Source organism: Galeopterus variegatus, unplaced genomic scaffold (assembly GCF_000696425.1).
Source record: "Galeopterus variegatus unplaced genomic scaffold, G_variegatus-3.0.2 Scaffold10452, whole genome shotgun sequence".
Lineage (NCBI taxonomy): Eukaryota > Metazoa > Chordata > Mammalia > Dermoptera > Cynocephalidae > Galeopterus > Galeopterus variegatus.
In genome coordinates, this window is record NW_007736563.1 from 14,912 (window position 1) to 38,309 (window position 23,398).

The window sequence follows — 23,398 nt, forward strand, 5'->3', positions numbered from 1 at the left end:
ATGCAGAAGATTTCTATCACCCTAAATGTCTCCTTGTATTTATTTCCAATCAATCTCTCATGCAACTGCCCTAGACAACTACAGTTCTGATTTCTATTACTATAGATTCATTGTGTATTTTTGTTAAAATGAGACAAATAAAAATGCTGTCAGATGGTAAGAATGGTTGTGATTTGTCCCTAAGAGGCAATCCTTAACACTTCTTCCCTCTCTGCTTTATTCACACTTATGTTTGGGTCACTTCTTTGACCCTGTCTTCTTGTCTTTTCCTTCTCCAATGTTTTAATTTACATCTGTTATTTTACAGAGTATCAAAGTAAGCTGGCTACCTCCTCCATCAGGAACTCAAAATGGATTTATCACTGGCTATAAAATTCGACACCGAAAGACGACCCGCAGGGGTGAGATGGAAACCCTGGAGCCAAACAACCTGTGGTACCTGTTCACAGGTCAGTGTTCACATAGTGTCTTCTTGCAAGGCTTTGATGAACTGAATGCTTTAGTAATAAAATATACTCTCACTTCAAAGGAACATTGATTCTTTTCTTTCATGGCAGGTGACATTTATTGGCTGGAACAAGAATCACCTTTATATTTTTAACTTTATATTCTTCACTATATATTTCGCTTCTGGATCATCATCTTAATAAATGTCTCAGAATTTTTATTCATATTAGTTTCTCAGCATTGCTGATTCATCAACAGCTCCTGTTACATAATAACTTTTAGCTTTTTAATTAACAACTTTTAAAAGTCTTCTAATAAAATGGTTTCAAGTTTAAGTCACTTTGATCCCCCTTCCCCAATTTCCAGGAATAAGAATGGGGGTTGGGAAATGAGGAAAATGGTACAATGTGAAATAGAGTGATTACTCTATTTTCCATAAATACAAAAGTATATTCACTTTTATAGCAATATTGGTGGAATTCATAGTAGTTAAAACTTTTCTATGAAAGCTGGACCCAGTTTTTATGCGATATTTTTTTAAATTTTATAAGATGAGTGATCATTTATTTCCTTCAACTATTGCAACCTTTAATGCATGTCCATCCAGGTTGCTAGAAAATAGTTTGAGGCAAGGCTTTCAAAGTAATGTCTTTGGAGGTGTAGGCCCAGGGAAGTGAGCCAGGGAAAAAAAGAAATCAGACAATGGTGGTACAATATTGAGCTGGGTGACCACAACTTTGGAACAAACACAGAGCTTGCGAGGTCTTATGGGGTATCTCTTGAAAGGCCACATGAACTGCTAGGCCTCACAGTCCATGGCTGGATAGAAAGTGTGGGAAGTTTCTCTCTTGTCTATCATTTGTCAAAGTCCACCAACAGGTTGTTGACTACTCTGTACCTTCAGACAGCCCTGTGAAGACAGAGTTTCTGACGAGTTGCAAACAGAGAGGTTTTTCCTTGTCAGTAAGCATTTGTTGTGATGGTGGCTTGGTCCAGGGTAGCAGCAGTGCTTAGGGCTTAGGTATAGCATGAGCTATTGCTAGGTCTGGGGAAGAAATGTAGTGGCTCTTGACAGAAATTGGTAGGTGAAGTTAAGCAAACCTGGGATGGCACATAACCTGGATTCAGTATAATATACAAACTATAAAGCATATAACTTACAACTAATGGATAAAGTAAACTATCATTGCAAATGAGAATAGAAGAAAGAAACCCTTTATATATCCTTTTCTCTACACCAAATATTCAGTAAATGTCCATTTGTAATCATAACATGCACATGCGCTCACACACACCCACCCACACACACACACATCCCATAAGCTTCCTGTTTAGCCTTCAGTGACTTGAGAGTAACTTGTTTTTTCACTCACATTTTTTTGCCTTTTATGTCTATAAAATTTTAGCTTAATGGTGAGAGTGTTTCCAAGGTAGATTGCCAAAAATCTCATTAGTTGTTTTAAATCTAGCCAAAATCTCCTAGGCAAGTATTATTGAATCTAAGGAAATTATGGCATTCTACCATTCTACCATGCCATTTTAAAAGTTGAGATCCTGTGTGTGTTTTTTTTCTTGTTGTTGTTTGTTTTCATTTTTGTTTTTCTAGTGAAATAATGGAAAGAAAGTAAAAATAATTGAAGTTAAAGTGAGGCCTATGTGCTCATTATACAACATGTAGTTAACTTGGAGGGAAACCACCAAAATTGAAAATTCTTGCTGAAAATATTTCAGTTCAATTCCCAGGATTTAAGATTAACCTAGAAAAAACCCTAAGGATAATTTAATTAAAGTCTGGCTTTTTCGAGATATGAAGATTTGCACTCCTGAAACTTTCTTGTCATTTCTTTTTCCCCTCAAATGAAAAAGATGAAAAATATTTTAAAAAAAGAAATCTTCTTTTGACAAAACAATTAAAGGATGAGCATTCCAATAGAAAACCTGAGGATTCACATTCAATTCATAGAACTATAAATGGCCAATAAACATGATAAAAATGTTTAATCTCATTAATAAATAGAGAAATGCAAATGAAAACAGAAGTGAGATAGCATTTTTCTTTAATTAAAGTAATAAAGATAAAAATGAATGGTGACACCTTATTCTGGAAAGCATATGAGAAATGTAAACTCTCATGTACTGCTTATGATACAGAAAATTTCTAGAATCTGTCTGCAAAGTAGTGTGTAGATAAATGTTATATACAGATGTATATATGTGTGTGTGTATGTGACTGCACATGTGTATATTTTTCTTCATAAAGATATGACCCAGGTTTCCAACTTCTAGGAGTTTATCCTAGATAGTGGTTATGGTTTTTTTTTTTTTGCAAACCTTTAAACTATAGACATGTTCATTGGAACATTACTTTAAAAGCAAATAATTTTTAAAAAGCCTAAATATCTACCTTTAGGAAGTTACTTAGAAAATTCAGACACAATCATACTGTGGAATACTGTACATCTATTTAAAATGGTGTAGGTTAAACTATTAAATCACATGTTAAATATTTAAAATATGGTTTTAATAACGCAGTTCTAAATTAGTATTAGTGCATGAGTTCACATCAGTAAAGAAAATGAATTCATATAAAATTATTTAAATCAATATATGCCAAAATATTAATAGTGAGTGATGCTTGCTTTTGCAACAATATGTATTTTTAATTGCATATGTAAAGTAGAAAACAAATAAAAGACTCTGATGGCATATTGTGACTTTTGGTTACCTAAATTGAAGATGTCCTCTCACTAAAGCTAATTCTCTATCATCTGAACAGCTAAGAAGGGCATGGTCCAGAAAGTAAATGAGTAATATGGCCAACAGAATTTTTTTGCTGTGAATTGCTTAGTACTTCTGAGCTATTTTGTCAATGGAAGTTAACACATTCAGGTCAGTATTATCAAACCAAGATTCTGACTCCTTAGACACAGAATTTTAGGACATTCTCTCTGCAGAAGGTAAAATCATGAGAGAGAGTGGGGAGGGGAGGGAGGAGAGAGAGCGAGAGAGCAAATACTAGCCTTTTCACTATCAAAATTTCTGTACTGGTCCTAGGACTGGCTTAACAAATCACCATAAACTTGGTGACTTAAAACAACAGAAATTTATTCTCAGTTTATTCAGGAGGCCAGAAGCCTGAAATCAAGATGTTGACAGTGTTGGTTCCTTCCGGAGGCTCTGGGAAAGAACCCATCCCATGCCTCTGTCCTGAGGTCTGGTGGTTGCCTGCAGTCTTTGTCATTCCTTGGCTCCTAGACGCGTTGCTCCAATCTCTGCCTCCATGCGTGCATCAGCTTCCTCTCTGTGCATGCCTGTGTCCTCTCCTCTTCTAATAAGGACACCAATCAGCAGACATAGGCCCCACCCTAAATCCAGGATGATTTCATCTAATATCCTTAATTAACTATATCTAGTAGTTAGAACCTATTTCCAAGTAAGGTCACATGCTGATGTTCCAGGTATTCAAGAATTTTGGGAGGACACTATTCAACCCACTATAGACTTTTGTAATTGTTTTTGTTTTTGTTTTTTTTTCTCATTTTGAGTTGTATCCTCTAGTAAACTTTAGTTATTCATCTAAAATATGTGTGACAATTAGCACTTCTTTTTTTATTGGTAATGAATATTCATGAGATACAAAGCTGATCGTCATCCCTCAGGCCCAAGATATGAACGCCAGACTCTTGCTGGCAGCATACCAATTAGCACAAATAGCATTTGTACCCCAAGTGCTCCACCCAATTAGCCCCAACCTCCCTCCCCCTCCCCCTTTCCCACCCACTCCACTTTGTAGCCCAAAGAATGTTCTCTCCCTCTGCAATTCCAATGCACTGCCGTGGTCTGTCTTTCCTTCCTTCTTTCTCTCTTAGCTGCCACATAGGAGTGAGTACATGTGATATTTATCCCTCTGTGCTTTGCTTATTTCACTCAATGTAAGTTTCTCCAGGCTCATCCATGTTGTTGTGAATGGGAGAATTTCATTCTTTTTTTATGGATGAGTAGTATTCCGTGGTTTATATATACCACATTTTCCTTATCTAGTAATCCATCAATGGACATTTAGGTTGGCTCCATGTCTTGGCTATTGTAAACAGAGCTGCAATGAAGATGGGAGTGCAGGTATCCCTTCAACATGATGATTTCCATTCTTCTGGGTATATATCCAGAAGTGGGATGGCTGGATCATATGGAAGATCTATCTGTAGTTGTTTGAGAAACCTCCATCCTGTTTTCCATAGTGGTTGTGCTAATCTGCAGTCCCACCAACAATGTAGGAGGGTTCCCTCCTCTCCAAACCCTCGCCAGCATTTGTTATTCACCATCTTTTTGATTATAGCCAGTCTAACGGGGGTGAGGTGATATCTCAATGTAGTTTTAATTTGCATTTCCCTGATATAACTAGTGATGTTGAACATTTTTTCATGTACCTGTTGGCCATTTGTATGTCTTCCTTTGAAAACTGTCTATTCAGCTCCTTTGCCCATTTTCTAATTGGGTAGGAAAAAAATTTTGCTAAGTATGCATCTAACAAGGAATTAATATCCATGATATACAAGAAACTCTAGCACTTCTAATAAGCATGGGGTAACCCATCACCACTCTGGTTTATTATCACTCCAGCCAAGAGAAAAGAAATGGGATGAATTAATTACTTTGTTATTGGGAATAGGTCACAAATGCCCATTTCCATCTTTATAGATTTGTGGAAATCTGTATCACAAATTCAAAGGCTTTATTCATAGTGTTATTTCTTCATTTCATGAGTTATAAAAATGAATCCTGATTTTATTGCAAAAAAAACCACACATACTCCTTTTTAATTTGAACTCAAGTAATAAAAACTGTTAGAGAATAATGTCATATCCTTAAAAAATTGAAATCAAGCCTTGCAAAGCCTTTGCCTTCTTGTCTCCTGCACTGTAACTTTGCTTCAGAAACACGTGCTGCATTTCTAGACCTTATGGAAATGTCTTCAATGCTACAAAGCATTAAGGAACTAGGAAGTACTACATACTAATAGATTGGCTGTTGTTCAGATTTGTCTCCAGGATATATCTAGTAACTTATACACTTTGTAGTAAACAGAAGCAATTGATTTTCCATATAAATCTGTAGCACTGTAAATGTACAGGACTTGACCCCATGTTTTCAATGCCTGTAAGATGCACGGATATATTGATTTGCCTTAGAAAACTGGAATGCCAGAGTGCTTCATTGGTATGACATAACTATTCAGGTGTAGAGACTCAAACATTTTTTTCCTACAATCTCCTGTTTGTTAGGCAGATGTTTTTTGTTGTGTCTGTTTTTTACTAGTATAATGAGACATCTGCAATAACAAAGTAATTCAGAGTTATAACAAGGATTTTATTTCGCTGCTATCAGTTTTATTGTGGGAACCCATGTCACCTAAATTTTAAAGTGTTGTTTTTAACTTCTGAGTGCTCTTCAGAGAAGGTTGTTTGGAATGGAATTTAAGAGTTTTTTTGTATTTCATGGCCAATACGGAATAAACATAATGATAAACATGCACTGGTATTTTATGGACTGAAAAATTGAAACATTAGCAAAAGAATTTTATAACAAGGTTAACATTAGGGAAATAAAATCAAATTATTTTGTTTGAATAACGTACCATCTCTTACTATAACATCTAAGAAATTAGAAATATGAGTAGGACAAAAAAAATCAAAGAATATGAAAGCATTTAGTATTAGGGACAGAAACAGAGATAGTCTGCTTTCAACAATAGCATTTTTTCAGATAATTCTTTTATTTATTTATTTATTTTTATTGGTTATGAATATTCATGGGGTGCAAAGCTGACTGTCACCACTCATTCCCAAGATGTGATGGCCAGATCCATACTGGCAGCATGCCCATTACCACATATTGTGATTATTGCCCATGTTCCCCACCCAAATAATCCCCAACCTCCCTCCCCATCCTCTTTCTCCCCACTCCACATTGTATCCCTAGGCATGCTCTCTCACTCTGCAAGTCTAATGCACCACTGTGGTCTTTCTTTCCTTCCTTCTTTCTCTCTTAGCTCCCACTTATGAGTGAGTGCATGTGGTATTTTTCCCTCTGTGCTTTGCTTATTTCATTCAACATTTCTCCAAACTCATCCATGTTGTTGCAAGTGGCAGAATTTCATTATTTTCTATACCACAGTAGTATTCCATGGTGTATATGTTCCACATTTTCCTTTCCAATCATCCATCATTGGATATAAGGTTGGTTCCATATCTTGGTCATTGTACACAGAGCTGTGATGAACATGGTAGTGCAGGTATCTCTTTCATATGATAATTTTCATTCCTCTGGGCATATACTCAGAAGTGGGATTGCTAGATCGTATAGAAGATCTATCTGTAGTTGTTTGAGGAACCTCCATAGTCTTTTCCATAGTAGTTTAACTAATTTACAGTCCCACCAACAGTGTAGGAGTATTCCCTTCTCCCCACATCCTCACCAGCATTTGTTATTTTCCATTTGTTTGATAATAGCCAGTCTATCTTGGGTGAGGTTATATCTCAGAGTGGTTTTAATTTGCATTTCCCTGATAACTAGTGATACTGAGCATTTTTTCATATATCTGTTGGCCATTTGTATGTCTTCCTTTTGAAAACTGTCTATTCAGCTCCTTTGCCTATTTTTTAATTGGGTTAATTTTTTACTGTGTAATTGTTTGAGTTCATTATGTATTCTGGATATTAACATTCATATGGAACAACAAAAGACACTGGATAGCCAAAGCAATCCTGAGCCAAAAAAATAAAGCAGGAGGCATAACACTTCCTGACTTCAAATTATACTACAAAGCTATAGTAACCAAAACAGCATGGTACTGGCATAAAAATAAAAACTCAGATCAGTGGAGCAGAATAGAGAATCCAGAAATCACCCCTCAGGCTTATAGCCGTCTGATATTGGACAAAGGCAACAAAAACATACTTTGGGGAAAGACTGCCTCTTCAATAAGTGGTTCTTGAAAAATTGGAAATCCATATGCAGAAGAATGAAACTGGTCATGCTTCTCTCACCATATACTAAAATCAATTCAAAATGGATTAAAGTCTTAAATATAAGACCCAAAACTGTAAAATTACTAAGGGAACATATAGGTGAGACACTTCAGGTACTAGGTCTGGGCACAGACTTTATGCACAAGAGCCTAAAAGCATCAGTAACAAAAGAAAAAACAAACAAATGGGACTATGTCAAATTAAAAAGCAAATGTTAGAATTTTGTTCTCTTTTATGACTGAGTAGTATTCCATTGTGTATATATACCACAATTTCCTTATCTAGTCATCCATCAATGGACATTTAGATTGATTCCATCACCTAGCTATTGTAAATAGGACTCAAATAAACATGGGAGTGCAGGTATCCCTTCAACCTGATGTTTTCCAATCCCCTGGATATATCCCCAGTAGGGGGATTGCTGGATCATATGGAAGATCTATCTGTAGTTCTTTAAGGAATCTCCATACTGTTCTCCATAAGAGACAGACAGAAAGAAAGAACGACAATCACAGTAGTGGGCTGAACTTTTAGAATACTAGAGGTGGAAAAGGGGAGGAGAGGGGAGAGAGATGGGGGCTAATGAAGAGTTGGTCAACAGACACAAAGAATGATTGCATATTGTAATGATGAATAAGCTAACTATACTGATCTAACCACCACACATTCTCCCAATTATTGAAAATCAACATCAACGTTGTACCCCACATGTATGTATAATAAAAAATAAAATAAATAAAAACAAAAAATAAAAAGCTTCTGCACAGCAAAGGAAACAATCAACAGAATGAAATGATAACCTACAGAGTGTAGAAAAAATTTGCTAACTATGCATCTGACAAGGATTAATATCCAGAATATACAGAAACAGCAGCATTTTTTACAGCTAAGAAAAGCATTGCTAGCTACACTTCATTTAGAATCAAGCTATACTTAGAACCATCTGGGACACACACACGCACACACACACACACACACACATTGAGCTTGAACTTTAGGGTTCTGACAAACATAGAGGAACCACACAGTTTGTCTCATCTAAATCCCTTGTTTTACGGAAAAGGTAACTGAGGTCTGGACAGTGATATTGCTAAGATCTGCTGCTAGTTAAGGGAATGATCCCAAATGATTGCAGGAGTTCCCACTCCTAGTTATGTGTTCCTTGTACTACACCATGTTGTTCCCTTTAGTTCACTTTATTGTAAGTGGCTCAGGCTGTTATATTACTCTGTAAAAGATAATTGATACTAAAAATAATGTTTAAATGTATAACAACCACATAATCATTAACTGAACTTTGGCACCAGCTACTATGCTATACGGTTTATATATGATTTCAAATTTAATCTTTACATTTTTTAATTTACATATCCCCATTTTATTGATGAGAAAACTAAGGCAAAGAGAGAGGACTAGCAAGTTTTTTAAGGTCACACAGCTCATAAGTTGTGGAACAAAAAAATCAGACTTAATTCTGCCTGAATTGAAAACCTACACTTAACTCTTAAACTGTACATGATGTGTTGCTTATTACAGGCAATGAATGTGTGATTGTATACATGTATAAAGGGATAATGGAAAAATGTAGAGATGGCAAGAGATGTTTATTGAGTAATAAAAAATTGAAGATTACTTTTGCAGCAAAAGAAGCTGAGTAACTCCAGAAGAGATTAAATCAAATCTTTTCTGACCAATTTATTTTACAAATGTTATTTAATATTCCCACTACCATAGTTCAGGAAACACATCTGGAACAATGGCTATAACACACACAAAGAAGCATTTAATTATAGATTGGCTTCCCTTTACTCCACCCCCAGTGAATGAATAAATGAATGAATGAATAAAAGAAGTACTGAAAAATCTTTTGGTATCACCTATCAGAGTTCAGTGATCCCCAAATAAAAAAAAAAATAAATCAAATCTTTTCTGACCAATTTATTTTACAAATGTTATTTAATATTCCCACTACCATAGTTCAGGAAACACATCTGGAACAATGGCTATAACACACACAAAGAAGCATTTAATTATAGATTGGCTTCCCTTTACCCCACCCCCAGTGAATGAATAAATGAATGAATGAATAAAAGAAGTACTGAAAAATCTTTTGGTATCACCTATCAGAGTTCAGTGATCCCCAAAATTACTCAGTCATGGTGCTAGTTGGTATAACTCTTGAAGACACCTCCTCTTTCTAACAGGGTAACATTTTTTCTAAGCAATCCACCCCCAGTGAATGAATAAATGAATGAATGAATAAAAGAAGTACTGAAAAATCTTTTGGTATCACCTATCAGAGTTCAGTGATCCCCAAAATTGCTCAGTCATGGTGATAGTTGGTATAACTCTTGAAGACACCTCCTCTTTCTAACAGGGTAACATTTTTTCTAAGCAAGAGAACGATTTAACCCTTTCAACTAAATGTTAGGGTGTTATTGATCTCTTAGGTTGATCCACTGTTAAAATAATGGAATCATCTGTTCTCTCCTGCCTGCCTGTTACTCAGTTCTGGACATAACCATTATAAACAGACATTCCTTGTATATTTGTATAGTGCTTTGCATTTGTTGCTGATAATTCCTCTTGGGTCCCAGGTTAGGCCACCTGGGCCTTTGAAGAGGACTGCATGGGATAGGACAGAGCCCAGATTCTTCATCCAAGGGCAGTCCACGTTCTGATTAAAACACCACACAGTACCCTTGCTTAATTTCTCTGAGCCATATTATCTTTGCCTCTAAAATGGTATTAACAATGTATTCTGTGCCAAAATCATGGTATTTGAAAATTGAGTAAGAAAATAACCCTCAAATCACTATAAAATGTTAGCTATTTTTACATCTATTAAATGCTTAATTTATAAATTACTTTTGCAAGCAGCTTGTTATTTGATCCTCAACATTATAAAGTGGAAGCATTTATTATTGCCCAATCACTTTAGATGGGAAATTGAAATTAAAAGAGCTTTTGGTATAACTAAAACTTTCCCAACTGAGTTGGGAAACGCCTCACAGCATACAAGCAGAAATGTCTGCAACCTAGAATTATGAAGCTAATGTCCAAACTGCCTCTCTGGAAAGCCAGAATTTCCAGTTCTGCTTATCACTACATCCCACACTTATGTAGCTATAGAAAAGGGTCACAGTTTTAATTTTGCTGATAAAGGTTTAATACAAAAGGCACTGAATTTGGAATCCAAAGACTTGGGGAAACATTCTAAAAGAGGAATTCAATTCTTTTTTTAATCTTGCTGGGTGAAACTAGCGTCTATCTGTAGGTAAATCTGCTATAATTAAGGAAATTCAGTTCAATCTAAGGAAAACCTCTTCTAACAAGCAAAAAACTGTTGGAAGTAGGTCCCTCCATTTGTGAATTTATCAGTCCAGAATTTTTCCTACTTTATTTACATGGCTACTTTGTTAAATCATCAGCATTATATGGGCCATTTGACTAGACATGACTTAAACTTTCCTTTAATAATGGTATTTTTATACATATTTAATTTTTTATACTTACCCTAGCATTTATAGGTGTTTGTATTATAGCGAGATATTCCACAGCTCAGCTATACTTTAGAATAAAATACAAAATCAGAGAGTTTTTAAGGATAATATATAATACTTCCAAGAAACTTGGAAGCATTATCAGAGCGACCTAGGGGACTAATCTATACGGGTTGTTAAAACTTCACTGCAGATGTAACAGAGATGATGATATTAAGATCTTCCCTACTGTACATGGTTGGAAGGGATGTTCCGCTAAATAGCTTGGACTGGCCAGGTGAGATAAGACTTCATTGGGAAAATACTTATAAAAGAGTACATGGTCTTTAAACTACTTTTTAATGTTAACTTCGAATCATAAGCATGTTTTATTTTACTCAAAACTGAATTAATTATTCTGCCAAATCCTAAATTCAAAATATATATATCAAAATTTTGCAAAATTACAAGGAGAAATTTGCATGTCTATTATATAGTGAGATATTTTAACTAATGACTATGAAAAACTGATATATTATCTGCATAGATCATCACTTATTTAAAGTACAATGATTGGAACAGAATATAGGGCATTCAAAAAATTTTCCATTTCTGTGTCCAAAATATTGCATTTGATAAAATGGTATATCAGTTAGAATTCAACCAGAGAGAGAGAGAGAGAGAGAGATCCAGTAGGAGTTACATAAAACAAGATTTATTGCAAGGAATTGACTTAAATAATTGTTACAGCTGGCTTGGCTCGGCAACTCCAAAATCCACAAGATAGGCCATCAGGAAGGGCAGGCTGGAATTCTCAAACTGAAAGTGAAATGAGCAGGAGAAGTTTCTTCTTCAGGGAGCCTTAACTCTGCTCTTAAGGCCTTTCATCTGGTTGAATCTGGCCCATTCAGATTGCATACAACAATATCCCCTACTTAGGGACATGAAAATCAACTTCAATGTATATTGCAAAGTTAAAATAAATAAATAAATAAAAATAAACAACAACAACAAAAAACAACTAAATGAGGATTTTAGCCCCATTCACAAAGCACCTTCACAGCAGCACCTCAACTGGTGTTTGAATAACTGGATAATGTAGCCTCACCAAGTTATACTTAAAACTGACCATTGCAGGTGGTATTTCAAGTCAGTTGGTGGAGACAGTGTTGACATAATTGAATATTCATTTTGAAGAAAAATTAAGTTAAAGTTCTACATAATACAAAGAGTACATTCTTGATGGATTAAAACTCTATTTCAGACAAGACCACTATGAAAGTCATGAGCTACAATGATTAGGTAAGCGTTTCTTCCCAGAGTTCTATCCCTATTAAATTTTTAATTTCCCAGAAGAGCTCCGTAATTCTTCTGCCTCAGTAATCAACAACGGTGCCTATGAAAGGGTGAAAAATGTTAAATATCAGATCAATGCCACGTTAACAAATTGAAGTGAGGACAAGTCTACTCGAGGGATGACAAAGGTCTTACGTTCAAAAGCATTTCTTTGCCACCTTCTTGATGATATTTAATGTTGTATTGTAACCTAATATTTCCTTTATGGTAAGTACTGCTGTTCCCAATTAGTTTTAGTAGATTTTTCAAGGGCTGTTTTTTGTGTGTATGGCACAGTTGTGGGCGCTCTGGACATAAATTAAAACACCAGTAATAACAAAGACAGCAGCACCAACAACATTCTCAGTACATGTGTTCATGGAAATTCTAGTCCATTTTATAAAATTAGAAGCTTCTTCAGAGGACACTATTTGGTGTTATAGATCCCTTTATGTGGGTGAATTTATCAAATCGTCTCCTCTAATAGTACTATTTATTGAAGGCAACTGTCCCTTGACATTAACTAGTCCTTTCTAACTTTATCAGCTAAAACACAATCTCCTATTAGCAGTAAGTTGGAATTCCTGAGTACTACGCACTTATTTTCCTATACAAAGATCTAAAAATTTGTAACTTTGCACATGATATAAGCATCATTTATACAATGATTTATTTTATTTATACTATTTTTCTTGGCAGCAAATATTTTTTGCTATTTCAGATTAGTGGGGAAAAAAGGCATTCGATTTCTATTTTTATCAGGGTTGTCCAACTTTTGAATTTTAAGGTTTTGGCAGTTTAAGCTGAGTTTTCAATGTGTCAAAAATGTTATATGATATTTTTTAACAAATATTATTTGTCTTACAATAACATCGTGCCAATGATCTACTTTGAGATTTAGGTGAGAGAAAAGTTATTTACTCTTATCAGACTAATGATCCACAGGGCTTCTCTAGTCTACCTGTATTCTCTGTGCTCTCCGAAACAAGCCCTAATGTTATTACTGTACACAAGATGGCATGTCCCAGTTATCATAGTGGTTGACTTTCTTCATCTCTGTTATGGAAGCTGATATAACACAAACTATGCTAGAAATACGATTTCAAGAAGCGAAAGCTCTAATATTTTCTGCTGAAGTGCAGTGGGTTTGGATTCTTCTTTCTTGGCCAAAAGAAAACATAATCACTGACCTTGAATGACTGATGGAGACATAAATTTTTAGATTGACTGCTCTTGATTTATAGGCAGGGCTCTTCTGAATAGTGAGGAAAAATGGCCCTTGCTATTTTTGATTATTTCTTCATCATTCATATTTTATGTTCTACATCTGCCCTGAAGCTATTTTCAGGGATGTATTTTTATAAGCTGGAAAAAATTCATAAGAATATACAAAAAATAATTTGATTTCTCACTGTGATACTTCTGGTTTTTTGATCAAAGGAACAATAATTACCACAACAATCATAAACAATGCAAAGCACATCAACTATTGTTAAAATTGTGCTAAAATATTTTGGAATCCAGCCAGAAATACTTACTGTTTAGTAACTGGTTTTTTTTCCTGTGGAAAATTTTTTCAAAGGCCTGGAGAAAGGAAGTCAGTACAGTTTCCAAGTGTCAGCCATGACAGTCAACGGTACTGGACCACCTTCCAACTGGTATACAGCGGAGACCCCAGAGAATGATCTAGATGGTAAGACCTTTCCCCAGTCACTACCATTCTGATTTCTATCTTCATTTCCTCAGCTTTAAAGGGTCTTTTAAAAAGTTAATGAACTCCAAGCTTGAAGAAATATATTCCTTCTATATCTTCAGATACAAAACAAGAGAAACACACCCAAAAAAATTAATAAATATACTCTTCAACAATGCCGTATAAAAGGTTGCTACTCCAGAAATGGAGTAGCGTTAATTACGCACTAATTATGGTCCTCATAACATGTTACTTTTTTTCAGGATTATATGAAATAAGATGTATTTCTACTTATTTTATTTTGAATAATTGACTATAACCATTTTCTTCACAAGAAAGAATTACTGCAATTTCCTATAGTAATCATGAAATATAATTATATTACATAGCTTCTTGTACTCTTTTTTGATGTTTCTAAAACACATCAATATATTTTTTTGATTTGCTTTTGATATCATCATTAATATTTGATACTACATTTTCTTGGTAAAAGGACAACTCACTTTCTTTGCATAATTGATAATTGTCTGGAGACATTCATGGATGAAATATTAACCAGACATGATGTTGACAGAGGAGGGGAAGAGGAAAGGGGAAAGAGGAATTGGTTAAGGGACACAAAAATCAACTACATTATATATTGATAAAATAAAATAAAAAAGAAAATTACAGTACACTAAATTAAAAAACATATGCATAAAATAAAATTCATGTGAAATTCATATATATGTAAATTAAATATAAGCAGAATCTTCAAAACTTGCAGATGAGAAATTGTTCTTGAAATAAAAACATCATGATTAAATCAAAAAATAAAATTCAAGGGCCGGCCCGGTGGCGCACTGCGCTAGTGCGCCGCTTGGGAAGCGCGGAGGCACTCCCGCCGAGGGTTCGGATCCCACATACAAACCGGTTCCCGCTCACTGGCTGAGCGAGGCGCGGGGGCAACACCGAGGGTTGCGATCCCGTTGCCGGTCCCGGTCCAGTGCGGGGACGACACTGAGGGTTGCGATCCATTGCCGGACATGGAAAAAAGACAAAAAAAATAATGATGGTAACAATAAAACAATCAGCAGATGATATTTTCACAATAACAATGACTACCATGTGACAGCATATTAATCCAAAGAATATTTATAGAAAACTTACTAAGCATCAGGCACTGTGCTTAGGTCTGTGGATACAATAATAAAGAAGAAAGACATGTTCTTTTTTTGATAGAATTTAAAGTATAGCAAAGAAAGACACATTTTAGGTGTTGTCACAGGAAATTGTCATTGTTATACTTCAAACTTAGTTGCATATTTGCAGTTTGCTATTGTTCGACATGGAATAAATAGTTGAGTAGATAGACAGGTAACTGGTCATACAGACAGATGTATGGAAGGTTTCAAGGATGAATAAGAATTGGAGTTTGTATACTTGTTCTTTATTCTCTCATCTACCCTATGGAGTATATATTAGCCTTATTTTAAAGAAGAGTCACTTAAGCTAAGGAAATTTTACTAACTTGATCAAGTCAGCTAGTAATTGTGGAGCTGGAACTCAAGACGAGGTTTCATGACTTGAGGTCCAGTGCAGGTGATCAGAGCAAAGCCTCCACTAATCCCATAGAATGGACCCAGTGACAATGAAGACAGAAATTCAAGGTAAATGATTCTAAGAAATGAGATCGTATTTCTTCAGACCTAAGTGGATATATCTCTTATTGGAAGGAGTGAAAATAAATGGAACAGAAGTGCTGAAGTTCCTGTAAAATATCCAGAATGAAAAGGCCTCTCCACTTGACTCACATGTTCTTTCTCCTCACTGTGTATGACTCACGATCTAAGTGGAACCAAGATACAAGATCACAGCTTCTTAGATGCCTTAGATGGCACATTTGCTTTTCATGCAATCCAAATATATCTGAAGTTCCTGTAAAATATCCAGAATGAAAAGGCCTCTCCACTTGACTTACATGTTCTTTCTCCTCACTGTGTATGACTCACGATCTAAGTGGAACCAAGATGCAAGATCACAGCTTCTTAGATGCCTTAGATGGCACATTTGCTTTTCATGCAATCCAAATATAACCTAATTCACACATCTATTTTAATTAATAATTTAGATGCCATGCTCATGAGTAGAGTCTCGATAAATGTTTAATTGTATTTGTTTGAACTTTTCCATGCTCTTGGCTTACTAATGTGCCACTTTGGCATGTGGCATTCCTCCTTATTTTTTCTCTTATTCGTGTAATGCAGTTATTACGAAATGTAGTTAAGAACCTATAGTGTGCTGAGTCATAGGAAGTACAAACACGAAAAAGATAAGAACAGCTCTATCCAGGCATAGATAGATAATGGCTGCGCTGATTCAAAAAAAGACTATGAATATAAGAAGTACTTGAACTAGAAATTTCAGGGAAAGGGGCTTCTGACAACTAGGACTACAGAGAAGGGTGTGTGGGATAGCCTAGTAAACATTCCTTAAAAAAATACCTTTAGGAAAATTATTTCTGCCACTGTTATTGTAAAATGCATCCTTATTCATCAAAATGTTACTCCTTTACCAGATTATTATCTTAATACATTTCAACACATTTCATATATTGCTTCTTTTCTCATTCTTCCATCTCTTCATTTAAATAATTGCTAAGACATAACATACACATTAGCAGTCTGAAAAAACATAAATAAAAAGTTAATAGGAAAAAGCTAGTGGAGTTGATACTTCTTGTACATAATAGCATTATAGATCATGATTTGAGGTTGTTCATGTTTAAACATAGTGGAAACTAACAGCTGTTTCTGGGCATTTAACTATATAAAAATGTGGGACAGATATGTTTCACTTGCTGTAAGAAATTTATGGTACCAAAGACCTTCTCAACTTATTGACCCATGATCACTTTCCATGGAGACATTACCTCAAACTGATTTTGATTCCCCTTCCTTCTTACTGGTTATCTTCTTTTGATTTCATCATTTAAATATTAAAAATTTCTATCAAGTGTAACTCTTGATAGAAATTAACATTCAGACAGATGGACAAGCTCAGTAGTGGTCACTAGTGACTCCAAAAGAATACTCAGCCTCCTCAATTCTTCTATTTCCATGTATATTAAATATGTTTCATGTAATATATATATTAAGCAAAGGATATTTTAAAAGTATTCTTCTTATTTTAACTTATTCGTATAAATGTTTAAATCATAAAATAAGATATAGTTGACTTCTAGCAAGCTTTCTTGGCTAATGTCTTTAAAAGTATTCTTATTTTAACTTATTCGCATAAATGTTTAAATCATAAAATAAGATATAGTTGACTTCTAGCAAGCTTTCTTGGCTAATGTTGGATAGTTTTGAGCGCTAAAATATTTCAAAGTCAAAAATTTTCATGTAGAATTGCTTTGATTTCCTTTAAATTATGGATAGGAAGGAAGCAATCATTTTGGAAACCATTTGAAAGAGGAGGCATTCTTTGCTGTAGCCTAAGAAATCTTTGTTGGAAGGGAAGTGCAGCACTAGAACTCCCTGGATGGCATTGTGTTGCATAACTTTTCCCCCCGCTTTAGTCACTTGGTGAACCCCAAGAGAGTGATCTACTCATCACTGTAAATCCTAGGCCTGCAAGTCAACTCAACAGAGGCAGTGCTATTTGCAGATTGTTAAAGACAACTCTGTCCCCCCTTCTGTGACCTCTGTAGTTCCTCTTGCTTTCTTTGCTTGGCTTAAGCAGTGTGAAGATGAACAGTAACTTGGAGAAATACCCCAATTCCTGATGGATTGCCTTTTTAATTAGGATGTTTTGTTAAAGTAATTATGAAGCCAAACCACACTGTTTGTTCAAGGTTCCCTGGAAAGCAAGCTGCTGTTACTGACAGCTGGGAAGTTTTAAAATATTTATTTTGTGCCTCGAAATTTCTGCTTAAAAAAAATCCAAGATCATTAGAATTCCCCAAGGTTCTTATGTAAATGTCTTGCATAAGAAAATGAGGGAATTTGTGATGAAGGTGTTCTCCAGGAAATTGAGCTTGGGGATCTGTTTGTGCCGCTTTCTATTTTTTTTTTTTTTAAGTGAACAGGTGGAAATTACTATACACAATCAATAATGATGTGATTTAAAACAAAACCTCTACCCTGAAGCAGAGATGGTTGGCTAGCAAAAATCAGCAATGCAGAGAATTCTGAAAGTGCAATAGTTATGAAGCAAAGAATGTGAACCTAGGAATTGGCTCTAATTTTCTGCTCCCAGGAAATAGGTAATTAGCCCTGTTAGCTTGATCTGGTAATTGAAAGATGGGGTCACTGCAAATTCATTTTATTTGAGAAGTGAACCATAAAGACACTCCTGTGGTTTGGAACCCGCGCAATATCTGATACTCACTGAGAACATGGGTTTGTGAAGGACCATATTAAAGATTACTTTCAGAATAATGATAAAATCTAAGTTGATGAGACCACCCAATAAAAAGGACACATTGCATATTAAAATTGTCCTATTCTTTTTAAAAAAAATAGAGTTCCAAAAATGTAAAACCTCTGGGCAGAAGAGTGAGAAGTGAAAAAAATAAAATTTTGACTAATGGGAAAAATTAGAAGATAGAAAGAAAAAAGAAAGAAAAGAATAACAGATATGTATGAGCCTGAATAATGGCCCCCAAAATGTTTCAATCCCAGTCCCCAGAATCTGTGAACATGTTACCTTACATGGCAAGAGACTTTGCAGAAGTGGATAAGTTAGAGATTTTGAGATGTTGAGATAGGGAGATTATCCTGAATTATCTGGGTGGGTCCACTGTATTTATAAGGGTCCTTATATATGGCAACACAAGCAGAGGTCGAAGTGCTGCAGGACTATAAGGCTGGGAATAGAGGCAGCTTTTACAAGTTTGAAAAGACTAGAAAATACATTGTTCCCTAGAGCTTTGGAAAGGAACGCAGAAAGGTTAAGTCAAAAAAAAAAAAAGCAGAAGTAATATTGTAGAAATGAAAGGCTCAAAAATCTGGAATTCCACATAGTCTGAACATTTAAAAAAAAAAGTTTAATTTGAGCAAGAATCAGAGATAACCAACCTATTCCATGATGATAGACTTACCTAACAGCTATTTAAAGAAATAAGCTAAAACCCCAAATTTTCTGTTTGATGGAAGATAAACACCATGTCAAAACTACATGTACAGCCAAATAGTGCTTTAAAAAAATAAATTTAAATATGTATTTTCCAAATCATTGGAGAGAATAAAAGTAAATAAAACTTTATATGTACAAAGTACATAAAATAAAGGAACTAGAAGGAAAAAGTGAAAACTACGTCTAGATGAGAGAAAATCTAAAACTGAACAAAACTAAATTCACCTCTTTTTAAAGGAGACTTTCAGGTCTTGTTAAAAACAAAATTTAACTGCATACTTTGAAGGCAAAGGAGATAAAATGTTAAACTAAAAAAATTAAGAATGAATTATCAGGCTAATAAGGTGACAGGATCCCAGGTGGATGATAAGATTATATACATGCATACGTAAATGAAATGAATGAATAATTCGATATTGATAACTGATACCTTCCATACATAAAGATACAAGTCATGAAATGTCAAATATCAAACATACTGCACTTTAACAACACAAAGTATTTAAGCAAGACACTTTATAAAAAATTCTAAAGGCCAAGACAGATTTCAGAAAGAATTATTTTAAATTCAGAGAACAAAATAAAAATCTAAAAATAAAAAAATTACAATCATTGAATTATAGTTATTGTAAAGTCACTGGATGTGTTAGATCAAACATTAAACATAGCTGAGGACAAAAATTAATAAAAAGGAAGATGGATCTAAAAAAATTATATAGAATGCAGTATAGAGGAGCACATAAATGAAAAAAATAAGAGTTTAAAAGACACAAACATAAAATGAGAAAATCTAGCATATATCAATTATAATTCTAAATAAAATAAAGAATAGAGGAGAGATAATTGTTGAAGAGATAAGAGGTGAGAATTTTTCAGAATTGATAAAATATATGGATTGTCAGATTTTTGAGTAGTGTTTTACGTTTGATATGTTTGTACAATGCCAAAAACATTAATACATGAGAACGTTGAAAGTAAAGATATAGAGAAAAATACCAACCATCCTTAAAAAAAGCAAATGTAGATCTTTCCTTGGTAACTTTCTTAAGGCCAGAAACAACTTTAGGGATTGAGAATCACTACATAATGACAAAAGGACTGACTTAAAGGAATATATAAATTGTTATCGAAGTATGTAACAATTATAAACATGTGGCTTTTATAACACATGTGTGCTATTTAAGCAAATCTTGATAAATATTTGTGAACAAATTGACAAACCTGCCAAAAAAATTGAATACACTTTCATCATTACAGAAGCAGTAAATGTGCACTATGGTGATGAGAAAATACAGACATCAAACCGACATTAAGTCCTACCACAGAAAGATTATCATATTGTCATTCTTAACACCTTACTACATATCCTTTAAGTTCTGTCTTTATACACACATACAAATATGTACATATATGCATACATACATAAAATACTTACACATTACAATAAAGAAACATAAAATATATAATTTAAATGGGACCATATAATATAGTTCTTTAAACATCATCTTAAAATTATTTTCCTTATTTGTACAGATTATTATTTTACCTAATATCCTCATCATATTCATATGTCCTCAATGACTCCAAAAACTGACTTTAAAGGTCATTTGTACAAATTAGATTACATTACAGCATTACACATTGCATGTAGTTTTTATATATCTCTTAAATCTCTTAATCTATCACAATTCCTTTTTTCTACTCTGGTTTATTGAAAAGACTGAGATTTTTGTCTTTTAGAATGTGCAAACATCTTGTTTTATCTATTTATTTCTTGTGATGACATTTAACTTATTACCACTATATATAACTATATTTTCTGGGTTTTTTGAAAGCTGCAAGTTATATATGCAAGCCAATGTCATAATTAAAGATATTAACACATCACTCTTAGAACTGAAAGAATGAAAAACATATAGTTTTACCTGATATAATTAAAGTATACACAAAATTAGAGAATCACATTTTTTCCTCAAGAATCCAAGGTAATATTTAGTACTTGGCTATAAAGAAATGGATTTTAAAGTTCTTGGATCATATTAAACATATTTGTTGACAACAATGTAATTAAATTAATAATCAATAATAATATGATACCTGATATGTTTGGAAATGTAAAAACATACTTCCAATGAACTCATTGGTCCAAGAAAAAAATTATATTACATCTAGAGTGGAACTTTCAGAAACTGGTCTCTACATAACCTGGTTTACTGGTTTATTTATAAGGTTAAAAATATTGGCCAAAGTTTTATAAAATAGATTTTTTATGTTTAATAAACACAGAAATTACTATTGTTTGGCTCTAATTTTGGTAAAATCCTTGGTGAAAGATAATGACATGCCATTAAAATGTGTCTGGGCCACCACACGACTCCATCCCCAGCCTGGCTAAGTGTGCACTGATCAGAGAGATGCCCAGCCGGAGGGGCCCAAGATCCGCAAAGACCATGCATCCTGCGGTGCCAGCACACAACCCAGAAGGTAGGCCTCACCACCGCCACCTGAATCCATCCCAAGCCTGGCTGAGTGCACACTGATCAGAGAGGCGCCCAGCTGGAGGGGCCAAGGATCTGCAGAGACCATGTGCCCTGTGTTGCCAGCATGTGACCCAGAAGGTAAGCCTCACCACCGCCGCCTGACTCCATCCTCAGCCTGGCCAACGGTGTGCTGACAAGAGAGGTGCCTCCCCAGAGAGGCCCAAGACCTGAGGCGACCACGCACCCAAGGCACCTGTGGGCAACTGAGTAGATACTGAGGCAGCTGTGCCAAATTGGCAGTCCCAGCAGAATCCTAGACAGACAATACTGTCGAACCAGTAGACTGTGAAATTCCCTGCCACAATGACTAAACATCAAAGGAAAGATACCAGAAATATGAAAAATCAAGAAAGTACACCACCAAAGGGTAATAACTCTCAAGCTCAAAATCCTATAAAACAAGAAGCCCTTGAAATGTTTGACAAGGAATTTCGAGGGATAATTCTAAGGAAATTAAATGAGATATAAGAAAACACAGCTAGACAACACAATGAAATGATGAAAAGAATACAGGACCTGAAAGAAGAAATGTTCAAGGAAATCGATGTCCTGAAAAAGAATGTAGCAGACCTTGCCAAGCTGAAGAATTCATTCAACAAAATTAAAAACACAACAGACAGCTTAACCAGCAGGCTTGTAGAAGCAGAAGAGAGAACTTCTGACCTTGAAGATGGGCTATTTGAAATAACATAGGCAGATGGAGAAAGAAAAGGAAAAAGAATTAAAAACATTGAGGAAAATCTGAGAAAGATATCAGACAACCTTAAGCACTCAAATATCCGAGTCATGGGAATTCCAAAACGGGAGGAAAAAGGAGATTGCTTTGAAAACATATTCAAAAAAATAGTGGCAGAAAAATTCCCAGGTAAAGGAAAAGACACAGATCTTCAGATTCAGGAAGCTCAAAGATCCCCAACTGTATTCAAACCAAAAAGGTCTTCTCCAAGACGTGTTATAGTCAAATTGGCAAAACTCAAAGACAAAGAGAGAATCTTAAAAGCAGCAAGAGAGAAGCGTCAATCGCCTATGAGAGAGCCCCAATCACACTAACATCAGACAGAGATTGCCAGCCAAGAATACTCTACCCTGCAAGAATATCCTTCTGAAAAGAAGGGCAAATAGTATATTTCTCAGACAAACAAAAACTGCGGGAGTTCACTACCACACAACCACCCTTACAAGAAATTCTCAAGGGAGTACTGAGTTTGGTACCTGAAAAATAACTACCACTCCCATAAAAACTCAAGAAAAATCAAAACCCACTAGTAAAATAAAAATTACAACAATGAAGAGAAAAAGGGGAAAAAAAGCTTTATCTACAATCCAAGGAACTAACAAATACAGAAGACAAACAGTAACAGAAAGAAAGAAACAAAAGACACTTAAGACATCCAAACAAAAATCAATAAAATGCTAGGAGTAAATCAACACTTTTCAATAACAACTCAATGTAAAAGGATTAAATTCCCCAATCAAAAGACATAGACTGGCTGACTGGATTAAAAAGGAGGACCCAACTATATCCTGCCATCAAGAGACCCACCTCACCTATAAAGACTCACATAGACTAAGAGTGAAAAGGTGGAAAAAGATTTACCATGCAAACATAAATGAAAAATGAGCTGGAGTAGCTATTCTTATATCTGATAAAACAGACTTTAAACTAAAAACCATAAAAACAGATAATGAGGGCTACTACATAATGATAAAAGGATTGATCCATCAAGAAGACATAACAATCATAAATTTATATGC

General features: G+C 34.8%; 1 long non-coding RNA gene across 1 annotated transcript in view; it reads left to right on the top strand.

The window, feature by feature from the left end:
- Window positions 1-342: 342 nt before the first annotated feature.
- Window positions 343-23,398, top strand: part of LOC103610007 — a 47,569-nt gene continuing 24,513 nt past the window's right edge. The window contains exons 1-2 of the long non-coding RNA XR_552181.1: window positions 343-449; window positions 13,875-13,985. This is a non-coding gene — a long non-coding RNA (uncharacterized LOC103610007). The remainder of the gene's footprint in view (window positions 450-13,874; window positions 13,986-23,398) is intronic.